The 15857-nt window shown below is 37.7% G+C and overlaps 1 long non-coding RNA gene across 2 annotated transcripts in view; it reads right to left on the bottom strand.

Moving 5' to 3' along the window:
- LOC121671876 overlaps positions 1–11526 on the bottom strand; it is a 67773-nt gene extending 56247 nt beyond the window's left edge. For both annotated transcript variants that reach the window (XR_006018649.1, XR_006018648.1), the window contains exon 1: positions 11252–11526. This is a non-coding gene — a long non-coding RNA (uncharacterized LOC121671876). The remainder of the gene's footprint in view (positions 1–11251) is intronic.
- Between the last annotated feature and the right edge of the window lie 4331 nt (positions 11527–15857).

Raw genomic sequence — 15857 nt, 5'->3', positions numbered from 1 at the left:
GAGTATGAATGGGGAACCAAATCCCCAGCCTTCTTTACTCATGTGAGTAGTTTTGTGCTGATCTGTTCTTAAAATAATCATCAATTCCCGCGCAGTGCTTTCCCCCATAAATTAGTTCCTATGATGTATAACAGCCACTAAAAGAAGAATTGAACAGGGGAAATTAACTTGCTTTTCAGTAGCAGAAATTTATCAAGGCCACACTTTTTACCGGGACAAAAACAATTCATTTAAGCGTTCTCAAGACTTCTTATTAAAAATCCTCTGCTCCCAACCGCAGCTTACAAATACTGTGCTTAATTTGGAAGTTAATAATATTTCCATGCATTTCTACTACACTCTGCTATTGCAGCTATGACTCTAGCCTGATAACAAGAGCATTGTATCCAAGCCAGCAATAAACGACTTTCCTCATTTCTGTGTAAGAATAAAGCTTACTTCGTAAAAGGGGGATGGGGAGGTTTGAAGCCATATTTATTTACGTTTCAGCTCTATTGTGTGAGATTAGTACTAAAGATTTGTCTCATTATGTGTAGATTAATGCATCAGATATTGCAGGCCTGGAAAGATTTAAGTTTTTATCGGGACTCAAGCATCTTGCACCAGGCCACCTGCTGTTTGGCAGGTCTGCTACCCTTAAGTGTTTGTGTGAAAACCTTGGGCCACAGATCACAGCAATGGAAGACCAACTAGCCCACAGATAGAGCTCAACTCTTTTCATTAGTTGTGAGTTGAAAGAGGTCTCTTCCTTCAAAGACTTAGGTAGTGTAGGCCTTCATCGTGTTAAAGGACTAATTTTCTGTTCCAGCAGAATATGAGTAAGATTATTCTGTTCCATGATGAATGACTTCGGTTTCATAGGTAATTCAAGCCCACTGTACTTCGACTGGATTTTGTAATGCAAACTACAATATGAATGAGAAAGAAAATAACTTTCAATCTTCACCAACACAAAACAGTCCATCTTATTTTCCTCTATTTATATAGGACTTTTACACTGAAGAACTCAACATGTGACAAATCTCCAATAAGCAAAAATTCAACACCTCTCTTACACATCTCAGAAATGTTTAACTTTGAAGCAATTCATATTCTGTCTTCATTATACATCAGTAACATCATGTCTCTATACCATCCCATCTTTGCCTATCAGTTGCATCCTTGCTTATAATCTGAGACAAGAACACACACAAGAACATTTGCTGACCATAAAACAAGAGCCACAAACATTTATTTTTCTGTACATTAGCCCATTACCTCTGTAGCCAGTATATTGCCAGAGTTCTTAGGGGATATTGCTTTAAAATAGGCAGTTTTGAGGAAATATATGAGAGAAAAACAGAAGGCCTTTTCTGACATCTCTGGGGAAGGGTTTCCTAATGATCAGAATGAAAAACAACAGAAACCTTGAGTTTAAAAAAATCAGACTAGATGTAAGGTAAGATGTGATTCCTGTGCAGCCACAAGGCCATCATTAAGTTTGACCCAAATCACGTCTTCCAGCATAACAACTGAAAACCAGACTTCGTTTTCCCAATGTGAAAAAAAAGAAAGAAGCATGAAAAAAAGCCTCTTGAAAGGAGGATCAGTCTTTCTGTTCTTAGTTTTATGGAAGTTGGTTAGAAATATATCCAACAGTCAAAAACCAACTAAAGAAATGGCAGTATAAACATTAAGGGGGAAAAGCATCAGTACAATTATTTTTTTCCTTTTTTTTTAAGCCAAATATAAATATTATGATCTTTCCTTGAAGTTTCAGAGGAGTTTTGTTGTACATGTCTCAGTTTAACCACCTTAGGAATCATTAAGAACTAAAAACAAGTTAGAACTAGGTATTAGTGAGACTTTTATTTTTCCAGTAATTGTTGACTGTCGTACACACCAATTTATGAACTCAGAGTCGCAATGTACAAATCACGTGCCAGACATGGGAGCTAGGTACCCTTCCTAGCTAATACTGCTAATTCTCTCTTTAAAAACCATTAAGACACAAGATAAGAAAACTCCTCATGTTGTTATAACATGGTCTAAAGCCACTAGAGCCAATACAAGTCTTTCCAATGATTTCAGAGCAGGCTGAAAATCCTGAGATAGCACCATCTCTTGAGTTTGATGAGCTATGATCCCTTAGCACTTGTGGCAACACACTGTCACTGCCAAGGTCACATCAACCATGAAATCCAGGCAGTGCTAGCAGCCAGCCTGCCTTTGGTGACATGAGAGAAGCTCCATTGGGCTATGTGGTTTCTGCTGTTATCAGTTTGCTCTCAATGCACAGGGAAAGAGAGGAAAAGAATCCGTCTCAGCTCTGCCACTCTAGCTGATATTCTCTGGCTTGTTTTTCTGTCTTTTTTTTTCAATTTTCAATTCTGTACACCTCATATGGTGGTTATTTTTACTTATTCAAATTCTAAGATGCTTTTTTTTTCTCCACTCTGTAAATGAAAAATATTAGGTGTCTTGGGCTATTGAGCTGATATTGCTTGTGTAAATAGGTTGACATTCTGCGTGCTGCTATGTAGTTTTTAAGGATGTAACTTTGTCAGGTAAAGCACAGCTAGACAGTTGTAATGAAAAGAGAATTATAACTGACAGAAATAGCAGAACTAATTTAGCCAAGAGCATTTACCCAGCAACTTACTAAAACACTGAAAGAGCAAAAGCTCACAACAGTCCTTCAGCCACAAACTTCAAACAATCTGGAAAATACTCTCCACCTCATAACAGTCATTCATCTCAGTCCAAAGAGACTGCAGCACAGCTGTTCCTCTGGGACAACCTGACCTTGAGCTCTGAGATCATGCAGCCCACACCAGCACACTTAATGCCCTACTCTTACCATTTACAACTCCTGCTCAGGTAAGCAGCTAAACTGGAAGCAAAAACAATGCCATTTCTGTAACTTTTTGTTATTTTCTATGCATTAAGAATCACTCTTTCACAGAGACAATGAATATCCAAACTTCGTCATACACTTCTATTAATTGCATGGTATTTGATACCTGAGTTCCATCCATCCTGACCTAAACCATAATCATAGGAAATGCACTTTGAAACTCAATAGTCTAACTGAATTCATATTAATTCTGATGAGCATGAAAATAAGAAGGACTCCTGCAGAAGGTTCAGAAAGTCTAGAAAGGGTTTCATTATGCATTACAGCCATTGTAAAACATTAAATTAATAAACGCAAACCTTCTTCCTGCATATGAGATCCCATTAAAAACAGCTCAAAAATTTGTCACTTCCTCTCCTAATGCTGATTGTTGGGGGGGCTAATGTCACAAATACGGTTTCTCTGGAGATACAGCTGTATCTTCTTGCCGCAGATGAAAGACTTACTGACACTGAAACAGTTTTAAATGAAAGAGTTTTGATTAAAACTATAAGCAAACTTACATGTATAAAACCAGCAAAAACACCCAGTTGCCATAAACTTTGTGATGATTATGATAATAATAATAATACATTTTCTGCTTTCAGACTTAGATCTGTATCTACCCACTACTCAGAAGCGCACCTAATGCAAAGAACACATTAGCTTCATTTCCATGTGATGCAGGTGGTTCCTTCCACCTCTCCTCTGAAACATCTGGTGCTGGCCACATTCAGAGACAAGTTTGTAGAGCAGATTGATATCAAGTCTAATTTGATGTGGTAAATCGTCTGAGACAAATTCCACCATAGCGTGCAGATGTACCATGACTCTGAAGTCAACAATTTGGCATAATTTATATAATTATAGATTTGTCCCAGGTTGGCTGGATATGGGTTTTGAGGTTTTATTGCAGTCCTTCTCCTCCTTTTTAAGTAGGACTTTATTGGATTTTAATTAAAAAATATACCTAATTGTGTTTTCTTTAGCATATTAACTCCCAAATATACAAATGGGTTTTATGTAGGGCAACTGAACTCAAAAAGGGAAAGAAATCCCCTGTTTCATGAGATGGCCACATTAATCGTATCAAGCAGTATGATGCAGCACAACGGCCAGCTATCATATATGTATATAAGGGCCTGTTCTCTAGATCTCACAGCACGGTTGTTTCTCCTTCACCAAGTGCTGCCAGGACCTACAAACAAAACTGGAAGTTTTGTCTCCAGCTGTACTGCTCAGTGTAAGGAATACTGCAGCACTAAGAATGCTTTTCACCACCTGAAGCCTGCCCTGACTCTCACAAATGCAACTTTTCCTTCTTTGACAAATGCATAGAGAAGGGAATTTAAAGCAGTAGCTGTGGTTTTTTTACCTGGGAACAATCTGACAGCCTGTGACTTGTGCAGACAGGAAACACATAGATGGTCCAATAAGTCGTGGGAACAAAGGAAGAAAGGAGAGGAATTAATAGCCTTGTCCTCATCCTCCTCTGTCTTTTGGGAAGACACCTGTAAACTGATTTCTTTCCCAAAGAGAACTGATTTATTTTTATTCATTGCCTGCTAGGAAAGATTGTGTTCATGTTAGAATTAGGAAATACTTTTTCTTTTATGAGAGCTATAATCCTGCTTCTCAAATTACATTAAATAATCTGTTTTCCAGAATTTGGGAAAGGACTAAGAAAGTTCCTCTGCAGGCCTTTGGTACATGTACATCAGGCAACAATAACACCACAAAAAGGCTGTTACACAAAGGTAAACTTAAAAACCACAGAATTTGCATAGTCAAGCTGGTGACAGACCACTAAAAAATGAAACCAAGCCTCCATTAATTCAACTTCAAGCCGTAGATACAATCAATCTATATTTTACTTTTATTTCTGGATTACAAAGGGATTCCTCCATGCATCCTGCGTACAGCAAATACCAAGTATTCATTACAATCAATAGAGTGTATTATATTGTGACCTCTCAGCTGTAGCAAGATCTTTCACCCAGCAGAAATCATTCTATGTGAAGGGCCCTTGAGCACAAATTAAATGAAAGTAGACTGCAATTGAGGGAAATTATAGTCATAACTGCTGTAGAAACTAAGTCAACTCTTTCTCTACATGATCACAGCAAACAGTGCAGATGCTCTCTACTATCAGCATTGATGTAGGTGCCAAAATTCCTTCCTGCTAAAGAAGTTTTAACAAAATTCCTTTTTCCTAAATGGATGTGTCATCAGTACTACAAAAAACAAAGACAAAAACAAGCCTTGAAAATACAATAGGAGCCCAGGAACCAATTTGATCTACTAGTGCCATTATAATACAAATTAGTGTCTAATGACAGACACTTCAGTTATGAATAAGAATTCACACATTGCCTGCCTAAGTGATATGTGTGGAGTTGTACTAAATACACTTAAAGGTCTCCTGCTCCAAGAAGTTTGACAGAATCACACTCTTAAAAACCCAAAACATGTGCTTGCTTAGAAAATTGAATGTCTTCTTTTTTCCTTCCAACTGCTTCTTCAGCAGAGATTTTACAGCATAATTTTTTTCTCTACAAAGCTTATGAAACCAAGTCATAGATTCTACAAGGTAGTAAATCATCAGAATCCAAGCTAGCTTGACAACAGCTAAGAAGTCAAGAACATATAATGGAATCTGTTTTCCAACAGCTACCAATTAAAAATACAAAATATTATTACTTATGACCAGGTTTATCAGAGAGAACTCACTAGATGGTAAAATGGTACTACAGTCAGGAAAGGAACATAGAAAGGGCCGAGATACTGTTCTTTCGAGCAGAGACACCAACTTAAGGGCTCTAAGCCCTTAAACAGAAAATCCAGTTTAGCAGATATTTTGAGCTGCCTAGGAGAATAAATAGGCCTTTCATGAAGGTAAAAAACTCTCAGTTTTCCCAAACGAATGCAAAATGCACAGTTCTCCTTTAGGACTCAAAGACATTAACCGTTGATCAATGAAGGAGCACAGGCCACTTTATTTCAAAGATGCCAGTGAAAAAGTAAAAAAAAAAAATAGAAACTTTAGAAAATGGTTAAAATCTATTAAAGGATATTTCCATTTAAAAAAATATACTTCACAAACATATCAACTAAAAGAATACCCCTTTAATGCTAACTCCTAGTACGTGTTAACAATTAATTTACAGTGCTGACTTCTCAAAGAGAAAAATGCAAATAAAGAGAAAACATGTTGTCTTAATTGAAGTGCTTGCAGGAAACATACCCATTTCCATCAATAAGAAACAGCATGCTCTGGGGACCAGGACAGATGGATGACAGGCAAATGGTGAGAAGTCTGAACTGATCATCTCTAACATCACTTTAAGGTTTCCCTTCTCGTTCCATTCTGAAATTGTTAAATGCTGTGAAATGCAAGAAAATATCAGAGGAGAGGAAACATCTTTTTCCCATGGAAAAATAAATGCAAGAACATACTATCTTTTTTATTTATGGCCTCAGCTCTTTATTGATTCAGGAAATATTTGCATACAAATATATAATTTTTCCCATTAAAGATTTTGGAAAAATGTAAGGGAGAATCAAATTACTATTTATCTTATCATGGCTGAGTCCCTTTGGTAGGGAATCATCAATCTGCAGTAATTGAACCCAACAGTTGCATCCCACACATTTCCAAGCCAGCTGAATCTGGCAAGATTCCAAATACTGTCTTTACTCTCAGTCTCTCCAGAAAGTTTCTGGATATAGAAAACCATTCTAAAGTCCTCTGCAAGGGATCTTTTAGTCCTAGAGCCCAGGGCCAGGAACCAGTGGTAAGGCCCAACTCAAGTCTGCTGATAGGCCATTTTCCCAGAATTAGACCTAGCTGTAGCTGTTCTGGTTCATGTTTAAAATAAATAAATAAATAAATAAACATTCAGTGGAATTTCCTAGAAACACCTACTCCAATTTTAGCTAGTGCTAGAGCACAGCAACATTTGTAAAAAAAAAAAACCACAAATATTTGAAAAACATCTTCTTTGGAGCATTGATCCCTTCCTTTGCAGAAGGATGTTGGACTTACCTCCTTTTCTTTAGCAGGTATGTCTCCTTTACAGCATTGGAGCACTATCATTTTTCTCCATCATCTGGTTGAAATTTTCGCACGTCTGCCCCATCTCCCCTTCTTTATCAGCAGCTGAGCACAGATCACATAAAAATCAGTGATTCTGCTAGTAGCAACCCTTCTACTCTGCCACAGTGGAAACATCTGCTGAGGCCTTGATTGGCCTCTTACTGCTTCCTAGATGCATTCACCACTACCATAAACTAGATACTTTCTCTGCATTGACGGTCACAGTCATAAATGATGCTCATAAAACAAAGACAAAATCTTGTCCTGAGAGGGGCATATTCCCCACGCTGTCATACTAGTGCTCCTATCTTTCTGTACCAGAGAATCCACAGACTCTGCTGAAGCAGAGTTCCTGCGGCGGGTTATAAATGGGCTCCCTCCGCAGAGCACAGGCCCTGTGCGCGAGGCTGCCTCCAACCCCGGTGTCAGCCACCTGTGGTACCCCTGTGTGGTGCTGCCCATGTGCCTTCTGACCATCAAACTACTGCTCCTCCTTGCTTTTGCTACTTGGCATTTACGGGAGCAGGATGTGTGTCGCATGCTATTACAGAAGCATCTCCACCTATGGGCCTGCAATCTAAAAAAAATCATTTTGTGCTGATGTTTCCTTACAAAGGGCATTGCCATATACAATTATTCATCAGCACAGTAATATAAACATGAAATTAAGGCATAAGGAGCCTCTCTAATGAAATCCATGAAACAGATAACTTCACAAGATATTGTTAAGGGCTTTCAGGCTCAAGAACACAGATACTCCTTCTTGAAACAAGAAGTCAATACTTATCCCTGGGCTCTTCATTTGTCAATTTCCTTCACAAATCTCAATGTAGCCACAATGTGGGTCCCGGCTAATTTTAAAACACCTTGTAAACTGAACCTTGTCTCAAGCTGAGCTCTCCAGATTGGGTAGTGAGGTCAACTCACCAAACATCCAAGCTCCCAGCTATACAATCAGTCATGAAGTCAGGATTTCAGGCTGTGTGTATTTTAAAGTGTGTTTTAAATAAAACAGTACCAAAACACTTAGCCACCTGACCTGTTGGTCCTAGTAATAAATAGATCCACTCAGCCAAACCCTGCTGTCACAAAGAGATTAATTCAAATTAAAATAACCCTTTCTTCCTCTTTTCATCAGTTACCACCTAATAGATCAGCTTATAAGACATAAACCAAAGTACAAGTCAGAAGCAATTAAGGAAGATTTTGTGCATGCTCAGAGGTGGCCACACATGAGACCTGAGAATGAAATTCTGAAAAATTAATTGCACCACAACTCAGGAAACCTGTAATCTGAACGTGACTGTTTCTCTTCCCTCCCCACTAACAAATCAGTTTCTTAAGATTAGAGAATTATATCTTTGTGTATGAGTTACATAGAAAATACTTGCACCCTCTATGTATTATTTTCTGAGCTAAACCTTGCTATTAGCTCCTTTCAGATGGCTCAATATTTGCACTGATTGCCTCCATTCCTTGCTGCTGACTCTCATGACTCCTGCCATTAATTTCTTGCCTAAAGAAACCATTCTGGAAACCTCCTGAAATATCTCACTTGCTTGGTGCATAAAATTAGGCACTTCTACAACAAAGGCTGCAGCTTCATTAAACAGCCAAGTTCTAAACAGGATTACTTGAGTCTTGATTTGATGCTTTTAGGGTCTACACTGTCATGTAAAGGAATCATTAATAAAGCAAGTGTAATTTTTACACCTAGAACAATTCACTCTTCAGTTGGGAAAAATGCATTCCAATTTGAGCTAAATTCCCAAGAATCTCTGGGAAAAGGGCCAAGTAGTAAAAATAAAACCTTTTCAGCACAAGACCAAAGAAAGCAAAGTAGAACAGATTTTTGATCTTATCCTCTAGACAACGGTTGACCTACACCAAAACAAATTATAATCACTTTTAATTAATCAGATTGCTGCCTTTTCAGTCTTACTTTATCTCTGCAAATATAAGGAGTAGGTAGAACACTGGATTCCTTACTGTGGTCACCTTATCCCACAACTTCAGAAAAAATAAAAAAGCATTATTTTCATATGCAGTCAACAAAGCAATATTATCTGGAAATAAAATAGTACCTTTACCTTAGGACAGGAGAAATTTCACTCTACCTTCTCTGTACTAGAATTTTTTAATTGCTTCAGCTATCTGAGAAGCTTTATTTGCTGACTGCAGGACAATCTGCAGTTTGCTTAAATGGAGTACAAACTTACTAAGAAGTTTCCTTGGATGATCTATAATGTTAACAAGCTACCAAGGAAGTGCACTTAACTAATATGTCAAGTACATCTGGGAGGTGGGGTATAAGAGGTGTCAGAGAGAGAAATCACATATATTCATGTATTCGTATTTTTTCACCTCAAGAAGCTATTGAAAGGATCCTGTTAATATGTCAACATTTTTTAATTGGAATTAATTTCAGCCTCTTCTCTCTCCTGAAGCACTGTTGGTTTTTGGTTTTTTTCTAGGGAATAGGAAGAACAGGTCTATAAAATTCCTTCCAGGCTGAACAGCAAAAACAGCAGCTGCAGGAGGTATGAGTGGCTTCTTGGCAGAAAAGCATTCTGTCATACATCAGACCCACACTCACTCATATTAGTGAGCATTGCTGCACTGAGAATTAACTGTTATGCACAGGAGTCAAGGATATTTTGGCCCCAAACAATGAGAAAGCATATGTATTTTAACACTGGAAGCAATGGTGGCATCAGCTTAGCTGCACTCCTAATTCTTTTGAACAGGATGCAAAACTAATGCCCTCCTGTTAGTTTAGCTGAAGACTTCCAAAACATTAAATAGAAAATATAACATAGACTTGTAATGGGGCAAAATAAAGAAAAACCTGATGTGAAAAAAAAAAAAAAGAAAAAAAAATCATTATTTGGACCTACTTCTGCACAGTGCTGAGCACAGACTGAACATTAAATATTAAGCATTACTAAGCAATAAGAGGTCTCATTACCATTCAGGTAACATCTAACAGAATCAGGCCTTTTACGAGGAGATAGTAGCTACAGAAAAGGTCATAGTAGCATTTCTAATCAGTACATCTCAAAGCACCACAAGAAAGATGCTGGTATCATTATGCCCATTTTACAGATTAGAAAATTGAGGCAAAAAGCTTCATCAAGATTTGACAAGCTACTATTAGAGCTAAAAACAGAACCCAGTTCTCTTAAATCCTCATCTAGTGTAGTCACGAGCTTTTCAGGAGAAAAAGGAGACAGTTGTTCTTGGACAATGATAAAGACCTGACTTTTCAGAGGTGCAGTCAGCAAGGGAGACAGACACTTAAAGCCTACAGGAAAAAAAGCACTTTTTTTTTCCCCTTTTTACAGCCAACACAGCCACCAGATCGATAAGCAGCCCGGAGTGCTAAGATCGTGTTTCTTGGCCTGCGTTCAGGCGGCATCCCAGGCAAACAAATCCAACTGCCCCCAATGGGTTGTTCTGCAGCGAGTGGGATTCCATTCAGACAGAAAAGTTGTATGCACAGGACAAGTTACAGGATCAAGACATAATAGCAAGATGAATTATTAATTTTAGAATGTTTAAAATTGCAACATCCCTTTAAAAATAAACTATTTCCAACATAGTCTTGACAGTACTCTCATTAAATGCTAATAGATGATTCTGTAATAAACAGAACCTTAAAAATGAATCATATTTATATACCTTGGGATGTCATAAGTAACAGTGTTTTGCAACTTAGGAGTGCACAGAATCTTTTTTTTTTATGGTGCATTGACAGCTCCTTCTTGGTGTTGAACAACACAATACCTCACATTATAAATTTATTTACCAAAATTTGCAGTTATTCTATAAATTTCAAATGTTAGTTGTACAATTTTTCTTTATGAGGATGCAAGAAAGTCTCTTCACACTGAGCTTTTTATTATACAGGCAGAGCAATCACTTCCATGTGTGCCATAATGATGATAAACCTGAGGTATTTTTTCTTATGAGCTTAAGTGATACACCACTCCCTTCATTAGAAATGCAAATATGTGGGCAGAAGAGAAAAACTGTAACCAAGTAATGTTTTCAGAAGGTCAGTTTCTCATGACCCACTCTAAGTGCACAGACCATAATCTACTGCAAGCAAAGCTGCTGGTAAAGCTCAGGTGATGGTTAATTAAACATGTTGTTCTACAACACTTTGAAATCCTTCAATCAAAGGTGCCATGCAATCTCAAAAACAATTACAATAAAAAAATCACTGTTATCAGCTACTATAATAATATAAATTACAGTAACACAGACTGTAGACTTACCAGTGGAAACAAACTTGAATTTCAGAGGAGTCCTAAAATGAGATTCTGCTGTTGGGACAGAGGCAGATGACTCAGCCATTAAAAATGCAGTACTGTCTCAGCTTTTTTTTTTCCTTTGGAACAAAACCTTGGAGCTATACTGTGGGGTACATCTCAATTCTGACACAAAAAAAAAGCCTCAGAGAAGTCAACAACTGTTTATCGCTGCTGTTCACACAGTTCCAAGCTCATCATAGTCACTCGCTAGGGAAACCACGATTTCTGCACATTCATGGTGTTCAGGTTGGAAACAATAGCAGAGCAAAACAAGAGGTTTTCCATGAGTTTTGTATTTGAAATGCCAAGGGAAAGAAAAACAAAATGAGAACCAGGCTACTGACCTAGGTACAAAAGGTTGTGTATAGACATCCATTTTTAGCAATAGGTAAGTTACTAGGATCAGCTAGGAAAAAAAGCAGGCAAGCATATCACGTGAGCTCTGCAGTTTAATGGCAATGTTGGTTTTGCTCTAACAATGATTAATAACCTGATTTAATCATTAGTAGTTACCTTGAGTGCAGGGCTACAGCACAAACATGAACCAGAATTTCCATTCTCTTTACATCTACAAGTACTAATTCTGTGTAATGTGGGGTTTTACACAATGGTGACACAAGTGTTATTATAGGCAGCTATGACAATGTCTGGATCAAATTACTTATTTATTTGCTCATTTAGATTTAAAAAACTGGCAAAACACAAGTTTTATAGTAACTATCAAGTAAGTTATACCAGTGCAAACTCCTAGAGGTGTGTGCAAACACACAACTTACAGTGATGTAAAGTAAGAGAAGTATTTAGGGGCATTCTAGATTGATAAAAGATTAAAGCAGTGTAACTTAATTTGGGTATGTGCATGTCAACAGAAGAAAATAGATTCCATTTAATTTAGGGTAACATTTTAAAGGCATTTACTGAGGTACACAAAAAAACCAATCTGGAAACCCCAAGAAGTTGCTACGCACTCAAATTACAGAAAGGAACAGGCTACTGCACATCAGCCAACCCATGGCCACAGTCCATGTCAGTTTTCTTAGACCATAGCAAATAGTGAGGTAACCAAAGTTAGCCTGGCCATCTCTTCAGCCAAAACCTAAGTTGATTCTTATAATTTATCATCTGCCTGGGACAGGTGCACAGTCACTGTACATCAGCTGATGTGCAATATCTTGTCAAAGTGCATCACTCAGTGAGGAATGTGAGAACAGAGTAAAATTGGTCTGGCCTTGAACAAGAAAAATAGCTAAATGACCAAGGTAAAATGGAATAAACTGCACTTTGTTCCAGTTGCTGCATTTTTCGGGGATCTGTGCTGGCATAAACTAACTGGTACTGGTGCCAATTTTCTTTACCTAAATGGAAACCTACAGAGATGTCTATAAAATGTAGCACCCATTTAATTACGTGTGCATTTTAAACTACTTCATATAACTCAGTTCAAACCACTACATTTAAAGCAGGATTATTTTAATTTGCCTTAAACTGATTAGGAATGTGTTTAAATTAAACCAACATACTCCTAAATCAGAAACCTGGATCAGAATACCACAAATATGGTACAGATTTTTTCTATTTTAAAATAACCTGTAGGGTTAAATGCTTTCTAACATTCTTATCAGACAGGCCAAAATTAATACTGGTAAAGGTAGTGTAAGGTTCAGTTAAGACTTCCATTTGTAGTCAAGTTTTTAACTCCCTTAATCTTTTGCACCTGCAAATGACCCAAAAGTGGAAATATTTGCATATGCAAGACTATTATAAATATCTGATTTACTCATGGCTGAAATTTAGTCCTACCTGAGGAAGTACTGTCAGGTAACTCAGAAGCAGTTAGTTATTATCCTTGGAAGAAATTAAGTATTTCTACAGCTTCAGCAGTCCAAATGGAAAATGCAAAACCTTTTACTCCACACATTCAAGGACTATAGCTAATTAGAGTGAATTATAATGTTTCTTTAAAATCAATATATATTAAAAGAAGCCTATTTAAAGGACTAGAAAAACCCCAACCTAAGGTAACAAAACCGGTAAATTGTTCGTGATTCTGCAAATCAGTATCAAAGGGTTTGCTGTCATTCTCTTTTAAGATCAAACTGTATAAAAGAGAATTTCTCTACGTGTTTTGACGCAGGAACATTTCAAAAGAGATTTACCAGGTTTATTGCTTTGGTTGGAAGTGCCAAAACATACAGAAAAAATATCACTGTCCAAGACGTCCAATTTGATTTCTAAATAAAACAAGTAATAGCCTGAGTTGCATCCATTACAGGAATCCCAATGGTTAGGGAATCACTCACACTAAAACGACAGAGCAAAACATCTCAGCACACAGAGGAAAAAACAAGACCTTGATCCAGGAAACTGCTCCCTGTTGAGACTGCTTGAGATTAATCAGACTCAGGATTGACATGGGACATGGCTTATTCGGAGCAGTTTGCAAGATTGAGGTAAAAATCTAGAAGAAAACTAAAAGAAAACAGAAATTCCTCTCGTTTCAACAAAAAGCCCCTTCTGCATTTTTTTAATTTTCCATTTTAGTTGTTCCTTCTATATCTTATAGTAAGATATGAGGAAGAAGGTTTATTTTAATCTTAACATTTTTCAGTAGTAAAAAGAGGATATTATAAAATTACCAAAACAATTGAAATAAATAATTTTACACATATTACTAATATTCAGTAATTACTTCATAGGTGGAAAAAATGTTTTAAAGGGCTGAGAAATTTAATGTGGAGGTATTCCCCCAAAGTCAGCCCATAAATTCCTCTCCTCTCCTAGTGGCAAACTTCCAAATATCTTTCATTTTCATTATAAAGTTTCTCAGCTCGTCCTTGTGGGTATAGGGGTTGTAAACCACTGGTTATGGAGAAAGGTCATTCTGAGATGTTGTGTTTCAAGTGCTGGCACAGGTTCTAAAATAAAGCAACCTTCTCAATGCTGTGATAAAGGCTGAGCCTTCAACATTTCTGGTTTATCTGCTATTGAAGCTATTGCTGATGCGCAGAGTTAGTTTTCTCAGCAATTCATACTACCCTTGGAAAATCTGCAGAGAAAATTGAGAGAAGTCCCACTATACTTAAAAATTCACAGTATATCTACAGTTTCCATCCATTAGCTTAATAAAATTTAATTTATTCAAAAAAAAATCTGCTCTACCATAGCGCTTGTATGCCTTTCCTATTTTCACTGCATTAAGTGAAATGCAAAAGGCAGATACTTATCCCAGTAGGGAACAGCACAGAGATATTTCATGGCTTTGTAAAGTTTTAAATCAAAGGACACCATGAGATCATCCCATCTGCTTAAGTTTCATCATAATCTATTATTATGTTTCATCTGGTCACCTCTGCACTGAGCCTCCTCTAACCTCTTTTCATTGAATGTCTGTCTACCAAAGTAGACACCGGGGGTTTTGCTTCAGTCATTATTAGCTAAACTCTGGCCTTTGTGGCCCCTGCCGCAGCTGCAAATTAATCCTGGACAAATAAAACAGCACAGTTTTGTGTGGCACTCTGCCAGGGCTCTTCACACACATTGCAATTCCTTGTGTTTGTGGAGTATGGCAAGGCTGATGTAAGGATGTCCCTCACAGTTCATGGCACTTGAGGACTCTGACAGTAGAAGTGGCAGGTATGTCACGGTGTAGTGACAAAATCTGAAAAGACACTTACTCCTCCTCTGCTGATGCAGATGCCATTCTGAGTGACAGATGTGAGGAGTTCCAGGACTACTGCTTCAAAAATGATCAGAGGACTGATACAACCATAGCATCTGATTAGGCAGGAATAGCTACAGAAGAGTTTTTTACACACGTATCAGAGAGTTCCTTCATGCCTATGCAGCTGTTTGAAACCAGGACACTTGTAAAAACATTTATCTGTACTATAGCTGCAGCACAACTAAGACTAGAAGTTGGCTTCAGGTAAACATAGGCAATACTCCACTGCCTGCTCTTCCTCTGTCATTTGACCCATAACTGATAGTGCTCTTCCTTCCATTTGAACTTTCCTGCCTCACTGACACAACTGGAGTCTGGATTAGGGAGTATATTAACATACTTGAAGACCTTTGAAGGCAGCCTTTACTCTTTTTCAATCCGGTTTGAGACTGATGTAACCATAACCAGCACGACAACGCAGGTACGGCCATGCAGAGGAGTATGTTCACCAACTGTAGGTGAAAATGGATCAATATGATCATGGCTGTCCAAAAAAAGATGAATCAAAGGATTTCTGAAGAAGTTGGAAGGAATTTAATGAGTTGATGTAGTCATGCCATCTTTTTATTCTTGAAAGAGAACATGAGGAGACACAGCAGGGGCTTACTTGTCAAATGTGAAAGAAGTGAACCTCCCATGGGGCTCAAGAAAAGAAGAAGGCCTGATGCTGAATTTAAAAAGTGGTAAAAGCACAGATGTCCAGATAAAGAGTCCCATGTGATTCCTTCAATTAATTAAGTCTTTCAGAAGTGAGATGGAATATAGCAATAAAGAATAAGCACGTTTCCTTACAGTTTCACTTTCTAGTTCTAGTCTGCAACACTGTGACTGCACTGCCTGCAAACACAA

This window comes from Corvus kubaryi, unplaced genomic scaffold (genome assembly GCF_017639235.1).
Source record: "Corvus kubaryi isolate FWS band 111438036 unplaced genomic scaffold, C.kubaryi_AGA036_p1.0 37398, whole genome shotgun sequence".
Taxonomy (NCBI): Eukaryota; Metazoa; Chordata; class Aves; order Passeriformes; family Corvidae; genus Corvus; species Corvus kubaryi.
Note: the sequence above shows the minus strand (reverse complement) of the source record. Positions and strands in the feature narration are given on the sequence as shown.